Source organism: Cynocephalus volans, chromosome 8, assembly GCF_027409185.1.
Source record: "Cynocephalus volans isolate mCynVol1 chromosome 8, mCynVol1.pri, whole genome shotgun sequence".
NCBI classification, from domain to species: Eukaryota; Metazoa; Chordata; class Mammalia; order Dermoptera; family Cynocephalidae; genus Cynocephalus; species Cynocephalus volans.
The window spans coordinates 108863642-108880075 of NC_084467.1; the positions used below are offsets into that span (position 1 = coordinate 108863642).

The 16434-nt window shown below is 33.5% G+C and overlaps 1 protein-coding gene across 2 annotated transcripts in view; it reads right to left on the reverse strand.

Annotated features, from left to right (window-relative positions):
• The window catches only part of GOLPH3L (golgi phosphoprotein 3 like), a 44599-nt gene that overhangs the window by 25667 nt on the left and 2498 nt on the right, over positions 1–16434 (reverse strand). The gene's annotated exons all lie outside the window — the stretch shown is intronic.

Below are 16434 nucleotides of genomic sequence, written 5' to 3' on the forward strand. Positions count from 1 at the left end.
GGAAAAAGAGAAGAGAAAGAATGGTCTAAAATACTGACTTCCACCCTAAGAATTGGCCACTTTGTTGTGATTCGTTTCACATCACACTACATGAATTCAAAGCAAAGTACAGAATAAGAGAATAGAATGTTTCTTTTAATCTAAACCCCCGAAATATGATTTTTGGTCTGACTCAATGCTCATTAGTAAATTCATATGGTTTAGCTATTAGTTAATAATTGGCATGGCAAATTTTAAATTTTGAGAAGAATTTTGGCTTTTTTGAAACCTGTTTCCATGAAACACTAACTTTCAGAGCAGGGTACAGGTAAGTAAATAAATCAGGTTAAAAAAAAAAAGTATAAAGCATTTGAACCTTTTACTCCTCTACTAGATACTGTTTTGATGGGAGGTATAGTAAAAACATAATTCTGCCACTGATGTTAAGTGCCTTGGGTATGTTACTTAACCTTTCCAAAGGGCAATGTCCTCATCTGTAAAATGGGGACACTGATATCTATTTTCATAAGTTTGCTGTGAGGATTAAATGAGATGAAATATATGAGAAAGCATTTAGTACAGTGCCTGACATATAGTAGGCACTAAAATGTTACTTCTTTCCTAGGAGCTACAGGGAATATTCAAAGACATATAAGAAGAGTCACCGTCTTAAGGAACTGAAAATCTAGCTAGAAAGAGCATGCACACTTGAGAAAAGTTTTGTGACAGTATAAAATTTAAATAAAAGCTCAATTGAAAAAGCAATAAAAGAGATAGGCATAAATGACTTAAAAGTTTGGTTTGGATGATAATTTTTCAAACTATAAATCATGTTAGGGCTACTGTAGTCAGAAACCCTTATGGGACTTGAGCTGGGGTTTGACGAATAGGTTAAATTTGGCAGAGAGGGAGGGTTTTCCAGATAAAGGAAATCATCCAAATTCTACTTATTCTTCAAAAGGGTATTCTAAGCAAAAGTGTCAAGGAAGAGCTCAAATATGTTTATAGAGATCTAATTCAAGGTTTTAAGGAGAAAACTGTGAGATCAAGTTGGTTGGGGTCAGGCTGGGAAAAGCCTTGATGCTTTGAATTTTTCAGGGAAAGGCAATAGTAAATCCTAAAGGTTCTAAACAAGGAGTTATGATGAATGAACACAAGAAATACCCAACAGAGTTATCAGAACTGTTCAATGCTCCTTAGCTATCTTTGGCTGTAGCATTCTCTTTCACTAGAGAGAAGCTGGGTAAGATGTTGGCAGGAGGTTCAAGCATAGTTTTACGTATCAGCAAAGAGGTAACTAAATAATCACTATTTACAGAAGTAGTATCTAATACTTGTTGGACACATTATGTACTAGATTTGTGCCAAGTTTTTTTACATGCATTATCTGATTATATTTTCATAACAATCCTATAAAGGGAGATACTACTATTATCAACACATTAAAGATGAGGAAACTAAGGGTTACAGAAGTTATGTAGCCTAACAGAAGTCACAATGCTAAAGAGTTGAAAATAATTTTCTATTTAAAAAAATTTTAATTCCATTTTTCCTCCTTACTGGCTTGGAAGTTACGCACTCTTTTCTATTAGAAATTATCCTTAAAATTTTAACATGCATGACAATTAATTTAACATAAAATCTAAATTAAAAATCAATATTTTAATCACCCTCCTAATTGTCCTTTTTTTTTTAACCTCACAAATGAGATATCATCATAATCATCATTAATTTTTATATAGGTAGCACTTGTTTAAGATTTACTCATATGCTTACCAAAACTTTGCTCACCATTCCCCTTCGTGCATATGAGACCTCCTTTCTGGTACCATTTTCCTTCTTCCTAAAGTAGAATTTCCTTAAGTGAAAGATGGCTGAAGGCAAACTCTATTTTATCTGGTATGTCTTTATTTCACCATCATTTTTTTTTGGCAGATGGCCAGTACAGGATCTGAACCTGTGACCTTAGAGTTATAAACCTATGCTTTAACCAGCCAGCCTACTTAACATCATTTTTGAAAGATAATTTATTTTTCTTTCTTTCTTTTTTTTTTTTTTGTTGGCTGGCCAGAATGGGGATCCAAAGATAGTTTCTCTAGACATAAAATTCTAGGTTGATAGTTTCCTCTTATCACATTGAAGATATTATGCCTTCCTCTTCTAGCTTCCATTGTTGCAACGAGAAATTTATCATTGATTGTGGTTTCTTTTTTTTTTTTTTTTGTCTTTTTTTTTTTTTGTCTTTTTGTGACTGGCGTACAGCGCTCAGCCAGTGAGCGCACCGGCCATCCTTATATAGGATCCGAACCTGCGGCCGGAGCGCTGCTGCGCTCCCAGCGCCGCACTCTCCTGAGTGCACCACGGGGTCGGCCCGATTGTGGTTTCTTTGTAGGTGACGTGTGTTTTTTCTCTGGTCCTTCAAGATCTTCTCTCTTGTTGTTTTGCGGTTTGACAACATAACTGTGTGTGAATTTATTTATCCTGTTTGACATATGTTGTGCTTCCTGTAAATTTGTGTGTTCATTTCTCAGTTCTCAAAAATTCTCAGCTCTTACTTCTAAAAATTTTGGCTCTCTATTTTTTTTATTCTTTCCTTCTGAGACTTCATTTTTCTTATTTTAACCTCCATGTCTTTTAATCTTTATTTTATATTTTCCATTTGCTTGTTCTCTGTATTGCTTTTTGGAGAGTTATTTTAAATCTGGTTTCCAGTTTATTTATTCTCTCTTCATTTGTATCTAATATATTAAACTAATTCTGTGATTTTGGTTTCAACAATTTTTCATTTGTAAAAGTTCTATTAGTTACCTTTCAAATTTGCCTGGTTACTTGTGATAATTTCTTTTTGCTGTTCATTTGGTGATTCTTTTATTTATTTAAAAATGTCATACATATTTTATTCTGTCTGATTATTTTAATATCTGGGGGCCTATTGTTTGTTATTTGTACTGATTCTCAAGGTCTTTGTATATTTGATGGTCTTTGGTTAAGAGGTCCATATTTAATTTATTATGAATCTGTGAGATTCTGGAAGCTTAATTTGAGGATATCTTCCTCCAGAAAGGAAGATCTGCATTTTTTTCTGCTGAGAGCAAGTATGGGGGATTAGAAGAGTGCCACACAACTGGAACCACATTTAAACCTAGTTTCCCCACTACTTCAACTCCAAGATTTATTCTTGACCACCAATTCCTGATATCTGGATTGATTTGTTAATCTACCTCAGGGAAATCTGGTTTTCATGTTTATTTATTGCTCACCTCTTAGATTTTAATTTTGGTGTTTTGGGGGGCACCCTTAAATATTACCTCTATTTTCCAAGGCTCAACAATACATTTAAAATTAAACTTATTCAATACTTAATCTCTGACCACCATACTGTCAGTAGAGGTCCTCCAATTCCATTTTGTCCATGATAGTCACAATGATCTTTAAGCTCAAGTGTAATTGTATAACTCCCTTCCCCCATGCTTAAAAATTGTTCAAATATTCCTCCCAGCCTTTAGAATTGAGTCCAAATGGCTTAGTATAGCACTCAAACCAAGCAGTTGCTTACTAGTTTCCTCTCTAGCCTTCTTCCCATAGAACACTATGCTGCAGCTATCCTGAAGTATTTTAAGTGCTCTCAGTGCATCATTTTTGCATACTGGTCTTTGCACATATTGTTCTCTGTTTAGAAGAACCAGTGCTCTTCCTTCCCCAACTCCTCCTTGTACTCAAGGATTAAGTATATGGGTCACATCTTCCATGAAACATTCCCTAACATTGCTTTCCTCTCTACTCCACCCTCTGGGTTAGGTTCCTCACCTGGGTGTGCCTATGTATACTTCTCTCATATCATCTATTATATCACATTGTAATCAACTGTTTGTCCTCACTAGACTATAAATTCCTTTATCTGCTCAATAAATATTTCTTGAAAGCATAAATGTATAATTGAAAGTAATCTGGCAGACGCTCAGCTTGAGCCATAAACATCCCTTAAACATCTCCAAATTTCCTGAGGGCCTGATCTTCACTTCAGGCTGAAATTAGTTCCCTCCCCTGATTGCCTTATGGCTATTCCAAGAGTCATATTTGTGACTCCTCTTTAAGGAGGGGGTAGGCTAATTTTTTTTTAGATTAATACTTAGTTTTATACAATTTAGCTGCCTAATTAAGGTAACTTACTTTAGAACACATAGTTTATTTAGGCATAACATATATAATCCTGGTGACTATAAATCTTGACAGGTATGCAAACATTTCAGTTGGTATTAAAGCAATCACAGGAAAGTTTTCCTTTGTTTTGTCATTTCTCCCTGACCATGTAACTTCTGTTTCAGTGACAGTGATGTCAGATTGTCAACAGAACTATAAATGAGAAGCACTGTAAATAAACAATGGAGACCAGGAGGTAGAAAACTATGTTTTTGAATATCATCTTTTCTCATCATAGCATCTCAAAACAAGTAAAACTCTCCAAATGAGGTTTTCAAAACTTCTTTTTAGTGAGTAATATGCAATAGTGGAAAAAAGTATAAAAGCACACATGCAGAGTTTTTAAAAAATAAAAGCAAACACCTGTATAACTACAAGAAAGAGACTGGATTTAGAAAAAGATAATCACTGAGAAAGAAGATAACAGTACATGTCCCCCATGCACTACAGGTACAAATGACCGATAGAGGCTACAATATTGTCATCTATGGTAATATTTAGAATAGAACAGCTTCATGACACAAATTCAAATGTAGTGGGGTAAATGGAAGATACAGTTATTTATATTTCTGAGGTCCTTTTTCCTCTAAATACATCTATCTAGCTTGGTGAATTCTCCTACCATCCATAATAAAGTTTCTGTGTTAAAGGGCCAATGCTTAGGTATGTCTGAGCAGGAAGACCTAGCACATACATACTAAGTTCCATTTGACCATTAAATTGCATTACCAAAGGCAATTTCATGAGGGTACTTCAAAAAGTTCATGGAAAAATAGAATTAAAATATAAAATGAATCTTTCCATGAACTTTTCGAAGATCCTTCCCATATGAGGGAAAAGAGAAGAAAATTTTAGGACCTATTAAAAACAGATGGAACTGCACACTATTTTGTGACCAATGGAAAATCTTGGAGGATTGGCAGAATGCAATCCTTGGATAGTGGACTTTGTTTTGTCCTGATCATAAAACATATGATTGTAAAAAAAAAGAAAAAAGATCCCATTATAGAAAGGTACAATTTAGAAAGTGAAAGTATCCTGGACTCTTATCCCTTCCAGATGACCACTATGGATAATTTAGTGGGTATTTTTCTAGATTTTAATATACATATTGTTATATATTTATATGTATTAATATTCTTTACAGAAATGAGATTACACTAAGTGGCAACTTTTTTCACTTACCCATTATTTTGGATCTTTTTCCACATCAGTAAATATAGATCTTCTCATTCGTTGTAAGGACTACATAGTACTGTATTTTAGGTGCACTATCATTTATCTATCTAAGCCCCTGCTTGTACATTTAGGTTGCTTACAGTTTTTTGCTATTACGAAAAAAATGGTATAAAGAAATATTCATTTGTGTATTTCTGTTGAATAAATTTCTAGAAGAAATTTTGGGGTCAAAGATTATACATGTTTAAATTTTTGATAATGTCATTTTGCTCTTGTAAAAGGTTGGGCAATTGGAGTTTAATAAGTTCAGACAGTCAACACTTTATGCTGAATTTCCACTTAGTCAAGTATTCAAAGTGCCCTTCCTTATTCAAACTTCCTTGAAGACACACCTTAAACAACTCTGAAGGTAAAAGATCTCAAAGTTGCCTACTTGGGTAAAAAGAGGAAAGAATGCAAAGAAAAAGCATCATTTAAAACTATGCTTATAAATAAGGAGTTTTAAAATAACATTAGAAAATACTTATAAGGAAGTTGAATTTAAAAAGCCAGATATATAATTGAGTATTCAAGATTATCACAATTATATAAAATACTGTCTACTTTAACATGATTTTCTAATTTTTCCCAATTATCTACAGAGAAAATATCACTATATTAGGAAAAATTTCAAATCTGAAGATTCAACATTAAAGCTGCTTGGGAAGGAATTTTATTATGTCTTCTTGAAGCCTTTTCTATGTGTCCAATTCCAAAGCCCAATGTAATATATATAATGATCTCAAGGGCTTATCAAAAATTCTACAAACAAAACTGTTTTTACATTTTTTCATCGCAAAAAATTACTCTAAGAAGAGTGGCTTTCAGGATTTGATCTAAATCCCTGTTTGACAAATTAATGTAATTCATCCTAAATCTAATTCATATGTCTATGTCCACACAGCCCATAGAGACATTTCATAAAATAGATTAAGCATTAAAAGCCCACTCTGCTTTATCATATTGGGAAATGAGTAACTGTGACCTGCATGTTATTCTAGTTTAATGAATTATTTCAGCCTGAATGGGAAGAATGGATTATATACCTGGACAAATGGACAAATTTTTTCAATGAACTAAATGAAGATTATATTCTTTCAGGCTTATTAAAAAATCTGGGTGGAAAGACACAAAGCTAGTCATAATGATCAGTTTATTAGTTTTCTCAGGGCTTTTTGTTTTTTTCTTAAAGCCATTATCAAAATTTCAAAAAATAAAAAACAGCATGGCAATTGCTTTGTCAGTGAAAAGGAAATGCAGAACAAAGGCAAGCAACTGGTAATCCTTGAATATTCCTATACAAGCTTTAAATCTCATTCTGCTCAATAAAAATATCTTTAATTTCTACTCTAAAAAACTTAAGTGCAATTTTAGCACACCAAACAGTAACTTATATGCCTTTCTTTTCCCACAATCTGTTACTTATGAGAAAAAGGAATCTTCATTGACACAGTCCAAAGAGAAGTGAAGAAAAGAGAGAATTGATAAGGGGGAGCAAAAATCTGAAAACATGTCCAGGACTCCAAATTTATCTCCCACGACTAATCAAATAAATGATTTAAAATCAATTTAGAAACAGTTTTTAAAGGCAATTACGGTATGTTCAAACCTCAGAAGAGCAAAAGTAAGTATAGATATATCTTTTGTTTTCAAATAGCTTTTCTCTCCTTGATTATGAACTAGCATATACACATAGTAGAAATTTTGAAAAGAAAAAAATCATAACAAAATAAAAGTCACTCATAAATTCCATCACTCTATTATCATTTGGCAGTATGTAAAAAACCTGATTTTTCTCTACGCATAAAATACACATATCTTCTCCCCTATCAACCAATTTTCCCATCTGTTTCTCTCCCAAACCTAACTCTGAGGCTTCCTTCCTAGCAAAGGTTTGTGTTAATTATGGAACAAAAAGATGATGTATATGTTATAAACCTTCATAAAATATTGGGGAGTAGAGGTAGAAGAAACTGTGAGAGTGCTGATTTCATCATCTTTCACAAAAGGGAGTCAATAGGATATTGTCTGAAATTGAATCTTGTGGTTAAAAAAAAAATGACCCCAATGTCTTTTTGTTGTTGTTGTTGTTGAATCTTTTATTTTTAAATTTATTTTAATCTTTTTATTAAAACATAGTTGATTGTGCCAATGTTTTTTGAAAACATTTTTGGTTTAACATTTTCAAACATATACAAAGTAGGGAGATTACGAAGCTCTATGTAGTTATCACCTATCTTCAACAGTTACCAATGTAACCTTCTTTCATCTTTACCTCCCATACCACCCCACCCTAGATTATTTCTGTGCAAATTCCAGCCATTGTATCATTTCACCCATGAAATACTATAATACTCTCACCAAGAAATAAGGATTTTCTTGAAAACTTTTAATACCAATATCACACCTAAAAAAATTAACAAGAATTCCTTAATATTATTAAATATTCAGTAAGCCTTCATAGTCCATCAGTTGTTTAATAAATAATTTTTTACAGTTGGTTTGTTTGAATTAGGAGTCAAAAACCACACATAGCCTCATGTTTTTCATGAGCTCTTTTCTTAACCTTAGTGGGGCCCTTTGAAACAATATCTTGGGATGAAGAAAAGCAATATTCAGCTTAACCTCAATTTCCTTTTAATATCAAATTCAAGTAAAGTTAGTTTTATTATGTTTTTAAAAAATGAGATAAATTATTCTACATGTGCAATTTTAAAAATAAAATGTAATAAATATAATTTTACATAAATTTAACATAAGAAAAAGTAAATGAAGTAAAATTGAAGGAATTACTGAACTTCAAACATTCCTCTATTACAAGCGATATTTCCTAAAAGACCCCTTTCAAGTAGTTAAGAAAAGAGATATTTAAGAGGTAGGGGTCATTTTTTAACTAAATGTTGTAATTTTAGACAACACAGTAGTCCCCCCTTATCTGAGGTTTCACTTTCTAGAGTTTATTAGCTGCAGTCAACTGCTATCCGAAAACATTACATGAAAAATTCCAGATGTAAAAAATCCCTAAGTTTTAAATTGTACGCTGCTCTAAGTAGCGTGATGAAATCCCACTCTGTCCAGCTCCATCCCTGTCCCGCCCGGGACATGAATCACCCCTTCGTTCAACATATCCTTGCTATATATTCTTCCTGCCAGTAGGTCACTCAGTAGCCATCTACTAATCAGGATGAATGTAGAGGTATCTCAGTGCTTGTGTTCAAGTAACCTTTATTCTACTTAATAACAGCCCTGAAGCACAAGAGTAGTGATGCTGCAATTCAGATATGCTAAAGAGAAGCCCCAAAGTGCTTCCTTTAAGTGAAAAGATGAAAGTTCTCAACTTAAGCAAAGAAAAAAAATCATATGCTGAGCTTGCTAAGATCTATGGTAAGAACAAATCTACTGTCAAATTGTGAAGGAGAAAAATTCATGCTAGTTTTGCTGTTGCACCTCAGACTGCAAAAGTCACTTCCATAGTATGTGATAAGTGCTTAGTTAAGATGGAAAAGGCATTAAATTTGTAGGTGGAAGACATGAACAGAAACGAGTTCTGATTGATGGCAATCAGGTTCAGTATTATCCATTGTTTTCAGGCATCCACTTGAGGTCTTGCAACGTATCCCCTGTAGATAAGAGACGGGACTATTGTATCTAATTAACTTCTTGCTATGAAAGATAAAAGTTAATATCCCTCCCATACTTTATTACCTTACTTCCCTACTTTTTAATTATAATTTTTATGTTGTCAAGACTTATAACATGTATATTCTAATTCTATAACCATAATTCACCAGATCTGCTGTATCCTATCTGAATGTATGAATAGAGAGCTGATGCTGGTTACATGGGAGTTCATCATATTTTTTTTATCCATTTTTGTATGCCTGAATTATTCATAACTGTGAAAAAAGGCAATGTTTTAAACTAAAAAAAGATGTCTAATAATATTCACAATATTTCTGGGAAATGAAATTTCTTTTTTTTTTAATTGTTAATTATATTTCTATTGGTTAAATTCTTTATCAAAAGCATGTAGCGTATTTACACATTTTCCCCCTAAAACAAACAGGAATAATAACAGTTTGAGTGAACTTTTACAATTTCAAGTCTTGCATTATTCCTTTAAATCTTTCTTATGACTAGAGTGAAAATGTTAAAAGCAATCCTTCTAATGGCAAAGGATGATGGTACTGGGAAAGATTTAACTGCCACATAAAGCATAATTAGTGCAATTAGTTGTCTACATATAATGGGCAGCGGTGGTATATCTCCAATATACTACTTGACTATTCCAAAGTGCCACCCAAAATAGTAATGTATGGAGGCTCAAAAATAAGAGCACAGTTTTCTTACTATTCTACTAAGCAGAAATTCTAGATTAAAGTTGAAACAATACCTAAGAGACATCTAAGTTCCTCACCTAAAACCACAATGGAAGACCTAAAATCCTAATTACATGCAGCGGCAAGTCTTATCTCAAAAGTTAATTACCTAAATTTAAAAGCTGGCTAACAATAATAAAATGATCAATAATAATTTTTTTTTGGCAGTGGCCAGTACAGGGATTGAATCCTGGACCTTGGTATTATCAGCACCAACCTCTAGCCAACTGAGCTAACCATCCAGCCCCTGATAAATTTTTATTTAATAATAATTCAGATTAATTTTAGAGATAGAAGACTCCTTGGAAATTATTCAATTCTTTATTTTGCAGAGAGGGAAGCAAAACCCAGAGAAGTAGTAAGTTTCAATAGGATGCTTCTGCAACAGTTTCGATTAGCAGTATCTAAGTTAAAGAAGCCAAAATGGGAATGGATGGTTTTTTGTGACTGATTTTAAAAATCTTTTTGATTAGATGATTTTTTTTTTACCAGCTTTAACAAATCTTTTCCTTCTAATCTTCCATTGCTAATAAATTATAATGATGAACTATACCTAATGGAGGATCATCAGTAGCTTGAAAAAGCACAACATTAACATACTTTATAATTAAAAACTAAAGTTTTATCCAGGCTGATTTATCATTTTTTTCTATAAGTATGACTAGTGGCATTTTTTTTTGTTTGTTTTGTTTTGTTTTTTAAGGTACAAAAATCTTCTATTTGTAATAACCTAAATTTATATATATATATAAAATAAGTCTTCTAAAGAGTCCCATAAAGTACCCAATATAAAACATACCCAATATAAAAAATATACCCAATATTAAAAAGTACCCAATATAAAAAATTATCGTAGATCACCCTTGGTTAGATACACATTATTCTCTGTGCAAAAAGCTGGTGGACATGAGTAAAGCTGCTGGACTTAGAATTTAATAAAATGTTTTTCCCCCTTCTGCATCAGAAAAATATTTTCTTAGGCATTTTGGACAATCTTTTCGCAGCAGGTGCCATGGATCTCCCAGTAGAAGCTGACTCAGACTAGAGTAACTTTGACACAAGTTGCCAAGAGGGAAGCAAAATTTCATTTGCTAGATTACCCAAAATACGTAGTTTAATATATTTACCAGATAAGAATCATACCCACCCCCTTCCCAGCTGAGAACACTCACCAGAGAATGTCTCTGCATGGGAGCAGGATGTAGTACCACCAGCTGGGCCACTGGATTGCCCAACTTTGGCTGTCAGGTGATCGGAGTAGTGGCATTGTTTGAAAGAACATAATTGACAAGTACAGGGATATTATTCTTAGCAGCAATGTTCATACTGGATTCCTGAAAGCCCATTAACCCATAGAAAGAATGGACAGTGATACATTCATATACTGAAATACTTTTTTATCACAATGAACAGGATTAAATTAAATTATACATAACAACAAGGATGAATCTCACAAACATCATATTGAATGAAAGAACATATAAGTATTAACCCAATAATAGAGCTTAAAAACAGGCAAAACTAGGGCCGAGCCCGCGGTGCACTCGGGAGAGTGTGGCGCCGGAAGCGCGGCGACGCTCCTGCGGTGGGTTTGGATCCTATATAGGACTGGCCGGTGCACTCACTGGCTGAGTGCCGGTCACGAAAAAGGGAAAAAAAAAAAAAAAAAAAAAAAAAACAGGCAAAACTAAAATATATTGTTTAGGGATGTATACGCATGTTAAAACTACAGGGATGTGAGCAACATATGATTAGGGAAAGGTACAAAGGGAGGATTCTAGGATGCTGATATTGTTCTATTGGTAGTTATGCGAGTGCTTCAAAATTACTTTTCAAACCGTACATATGTGTTTTATACACTTTTCTGGATATGCTGTATTTCACAATTTTAGAAAACTTAAACAATAAAACATAACTGAACATCCAGTTCTGTTTGGTACTTGAGTTTCAAAATATCAGAGTTCATTTAAAGGAGATGGGATACTGTCAAAAATATCTGTGGTTATTCCAGTTGCAAATCACTGAAATTATCACAAGCATCCAGTTGACGTACGTTTTTCCTAGAACCTGTTTTTCTTCACAGACTAACTTTTGCTAATCTTCAGAATTCAGTTTAAGAGTTATCACCTCTCATAAGTCTTTCCCAACATCTCTTCTCCTTCCCTCTCCCACTACTTCTTCCTACCACCCATCTCAGTTAGGTGCATTTCCTCTTGTTCCCTCAGTACCCAGAATGTAGTTATGTACATACCACACGGTATTGCAACGGTCTGCTGACTTTCCTGATCCCACTCCCAACCTCTCTGAACACCCCCATGCCACTAGACCATAAATGACCTTATAAGCAGGAATTATTGTCTTTGTTTTCTGTGTATATCCAGGACTTGACATATAAGACATTCAATAAATTTTTGGCGACCAAAAAAATGAATGAAAATATTTTCCATAATTCCAATTAACAATACTTCTTGCCAATTTTTACTACAGTGACATATGAGAATTATGGTAAAAAGCTTTTATTTCACAGTGCGTAGTAAGTATTCAAGAAATGGCATAAGGCTGACTGGTTAGCTCAGGTGGTTAGAGCAAACACCAAAATCAAGGGTTGAGGAGAGGAGAGGTGAGGGGAGGGGAGGGGGGAGGGGAGAGGAGAAAGGAGAGAGAGAGGAGAGGGGAGGGGAGAGGAGAAGGGAGGGGAGGGGAGGGGAGGGGAGGAGAGAGAAATAATAAATAAATGGCATTACCAGGAGAAAGCTTTGTAAAGAAGGGAGGAGGGTTAAAAAACACTATCCACAAACTGAAAAGGTAAGAGGTTAAAAGATTATCACCAAAGGTAAAAAAATGATATCATCTCACGACCATTAGAAAGACTTTTATCAAAAAGACAAAAAATAACAAATGATGGAAAGGATGTTGAGAAAAAGGAACTTTTAAACACCTTTGGTGGGAATGTAAATTAGTACAGCCATTATGGAAAAACAGTATGGAGATTCCTCAAAAAACTAAAAACAGAACTACTGTATGATCCAGAAATCCCACTACTGGGTATTTATCCAAAGGAAAGAAAATTAGTATACCTAAGGTAAATCAGTATATTTGCACCTCCATGTTTATTGCAGCACTATTCACAATAGCCAAGATATGGAATCAACCTAAGTGTCCATCAACAGATGAATGGGTAAAGAAAATGTGGTATATATACATAATGGAATACTACTCAGCTGTAAAAGAGAATGAAATCCTATCATTTTTGGCAACATGGATGAGCCTGGAAGACATTACGTTAAGTGAAATAAGTCAGGAACAGAAAGATAAATACCAAATGTTCTCACTCATATGTGGGAGCTAAAAAAAGCTGAACTCATAGAAGTAGAGAATAGAATTGTGGTTTACTAGAGGCTGAGAAAGGTAAGGGGGCGGGGTTATAAGGAGAGGTTGATCAACGGATACAAACTTACAGCTTGATAGGAAGAATATGTTCTAGTGTTCTATAGTGCTGTTTGGTGACAATAATTAACAATAATTTATTGAATATCTTCAAATAGCTAGAAGAGAGGATTTTGAATATTCCCAACACAAAGAAATGATAAATATTTGAGAGGAGGTGTATGGTAACTACCCTGATTTGATCATTACACATTGTATACATGTATCAACATATCATTCTGTACTCCATCCACATGTACAATTATTATGTGTCAATTAAAAAAATTTTTTTAAGTCAAAAGCATTCTAGGCTCACTCCTTTTATAGGTAACTTAATTTTTTTGGTAACTTAAATAAAGGATTCTAATAAATGAGAGGTTTTAAATATACTAGCAATTCAATTAAACCATTCATTGTTCATGAGTCAATAATATCTATATCAAAACTCTTACCAAAGGCAATAATGACAAACAGGGTCCTGATTTCAACAGGAAATATTTTATTTTGTTCAGGCTGGTGCTCAAGTTTTATTTTCTCAGTTGATGTCAGTGTTTTTTAACTGAGATAATATCTAATTTTAAATGTACTTGAAAGGGTAGGTTCTCCAAAGGACATGTCATGAAACTCAAACCATGTAAAAACAAGTAATTATATACACATTAAAACATATTCTCACGGGCCAGTCCCATGGCTCACTCGGGAGAGTGAGGCGCTGGCAGTGCCAAGGCTGTGGGTTCGGATCCTATATGGGGATGGCAGGTGCACTCACTGGCTGAGTGTGGTGCGGACAACACCGTGCAGAGGATTGCGATCCCCTTACTGGTCAGAAAAAAAAAAACATATTCTCACAAAGAACAAAGAGTACAAAAATCATTATGTCCTTAATTTGGACATAAAAATTATGTGGGCTTTGCTGTTTTTATTAGACTGATCCTGTTTTGGCAAAAGAAAAGCCTAAAAGTCTCTGCCTGGAAATTGAAATCTTCCATCATCTGTTTTCAATCTAACTTGCCAATTTTGAATCCCATTATTCCCCAATAATGCCATATACTTTAGTCACCCTCGCCTACTCAATTACCTCCCAAACAAATCGAGCTCATGATACCTTTGGTCACTCAGGTTCCCTCATCCAGAATGTGTTCCCATCTCTACATTTATGTTAATCCTATGCATTCTTAAGGCTTGTTTTACTTCCTTCTATTCTTTTCCAGATTATTCCAACCCACGATGATTTCTCCTAACTCCCTCAGCTCTGATTGTTCTAACATGCAAAAATCTGTTTTTTATTGTTGTTCACTTTATTTTTGTTGTTTACTTGAAAAAATCTTTTGTAGTGTGAAATATAATACACATACAAAAGAGCACACAGCAGTAGAAAGCTCAATGATCCCAAAGCGAAGATCTATGAAATTTTTGCAAGTCCAGAAACAAAAAACTGTTAGTACCCAGAAATCCCTTCATGCTCCTTTCTAACCACGAACAATCCTTTCCTTCCCCTATACCTTCCATAAAAGTAACCACTATCCTAACAACTATAGTAATCCCTTCTTTACTTTCCTTTATAGTTTTACCACCTAAATATACAACAAAAAACACTATAGTTTTTTGAATTTCATATAAATGGAATCATACAATATGTATTTTTTGTGTCTGGCTTCCTTCACCGAACATTATGTGAGAAACATATATGTTTTGTAACAATGCTCATTTTCATTCTGTATAGAAAACATATTTATACTCATTTAAATAAAAGAACGATTCCTTTTTATCCATTCTGCTGTTGACAGACCTTTAGGTTACTTAATTTTTATAACGTATCTCTTGTCTCCCCAACTAGAATGCAGGGACCATACATTATACTATTTTACATTTACCTTTCTATTTGGCATAATGTTAAGTACATAAATAGGTGTCTCCAAATCTAGTAATAGTTTGGAAGATGAGCAGAAAATAAGTAGAAATGGAAATCAATTTAATATTTTTAGAGACAGTTATGTAACTGGCGTTTTGTAACTACTAGTACTTAAATAAATAAGAAGGTTTGATCTCTCCTATTTATTTACACCTAAGGATTTATTAACTCTTATTCTTCCTGAGCCAATTGAATGCTAAAAATTCAACTATCTTGAAAAATAAAATTAGAGCAAGTCAAATGGTGGTTAATCATTATTCACCCATTTGGTACAGTATCTCACCAATATGTTGAGTACTCACTATTGTCATAGCTCTTAATGAGCTCCTTTATTTTTATTCTATATCCTTAAATTTATATTAACTATTAAAAATGTATAAACACACAAAGACAAGGCAGTTTCTCTACAACACAGAAGCAAAAATTCCAGTGTCTAGGGTTAGCAGGAAATTAATCATTCCTATTCAAAACTAAAACAAGCCAAATAGTTTTTTCTAATATATTATTCTTCAATAGTCAGTGAATGTTTCCCAGGCACTGTGTAAACATATCAGGACAGTATTTATACTACCTAATCTTTAGCTCTATTCTGACATTTTTTTGGAGAGCTGGTTTTGCTTTTTCATTTATTTGCCTTTTATAAAACTGGAGCCTCATCAGCTTTCTCAGCAAACAGGAAAATACACTTCTGGGCAAGATCTTCTGATCTGTGTCTTGGCCAATACATATAGGCATGTCTCTAAACATACCTTTTTTTTTTTTTTTTTGGTATTTACTGAAGACTTTCTTGGAAAGGAAACAGATTGTTGAAAATATTACATCTATATACTTCCTCATGAGGGAAGAGAGTGATGGGAAAACATAGTAAAAAGTTAAATTATAAATGAAGGATAATGTATGCTACTAGTAGAAAATCCAGGAAAGTATTTGGTTATATCACAAGACTTACTAACTCAAGACTAATTCTACTATAAAATAAATGTTCTAATAATGAGAAATTTAGAAAGAAAGGGAAAGCTGAAATCATTTTAAAATTTTTCTAAAATTAATATAGTCCTCATCAATTGTTGATATTTAATTTCTGAAGATCTATAGAAGAGAAAGGAAAGATTATTTCTGCTATAAGAAACTTACCCATCGGGTATTTCTATAAGACAGCTAATTATACACATTCCTTGTGTTTTCATTTAAAAGACTTTCTCTCTCCAAAGCACAAGAAGATTTCAATATGTGGGCCCCTCTTTCTTACTTTATTAAGAGGTTATTATTTCACAATCAACCTGATTTGGGAAACTACAAGTACAAAACTTTACACTGTAC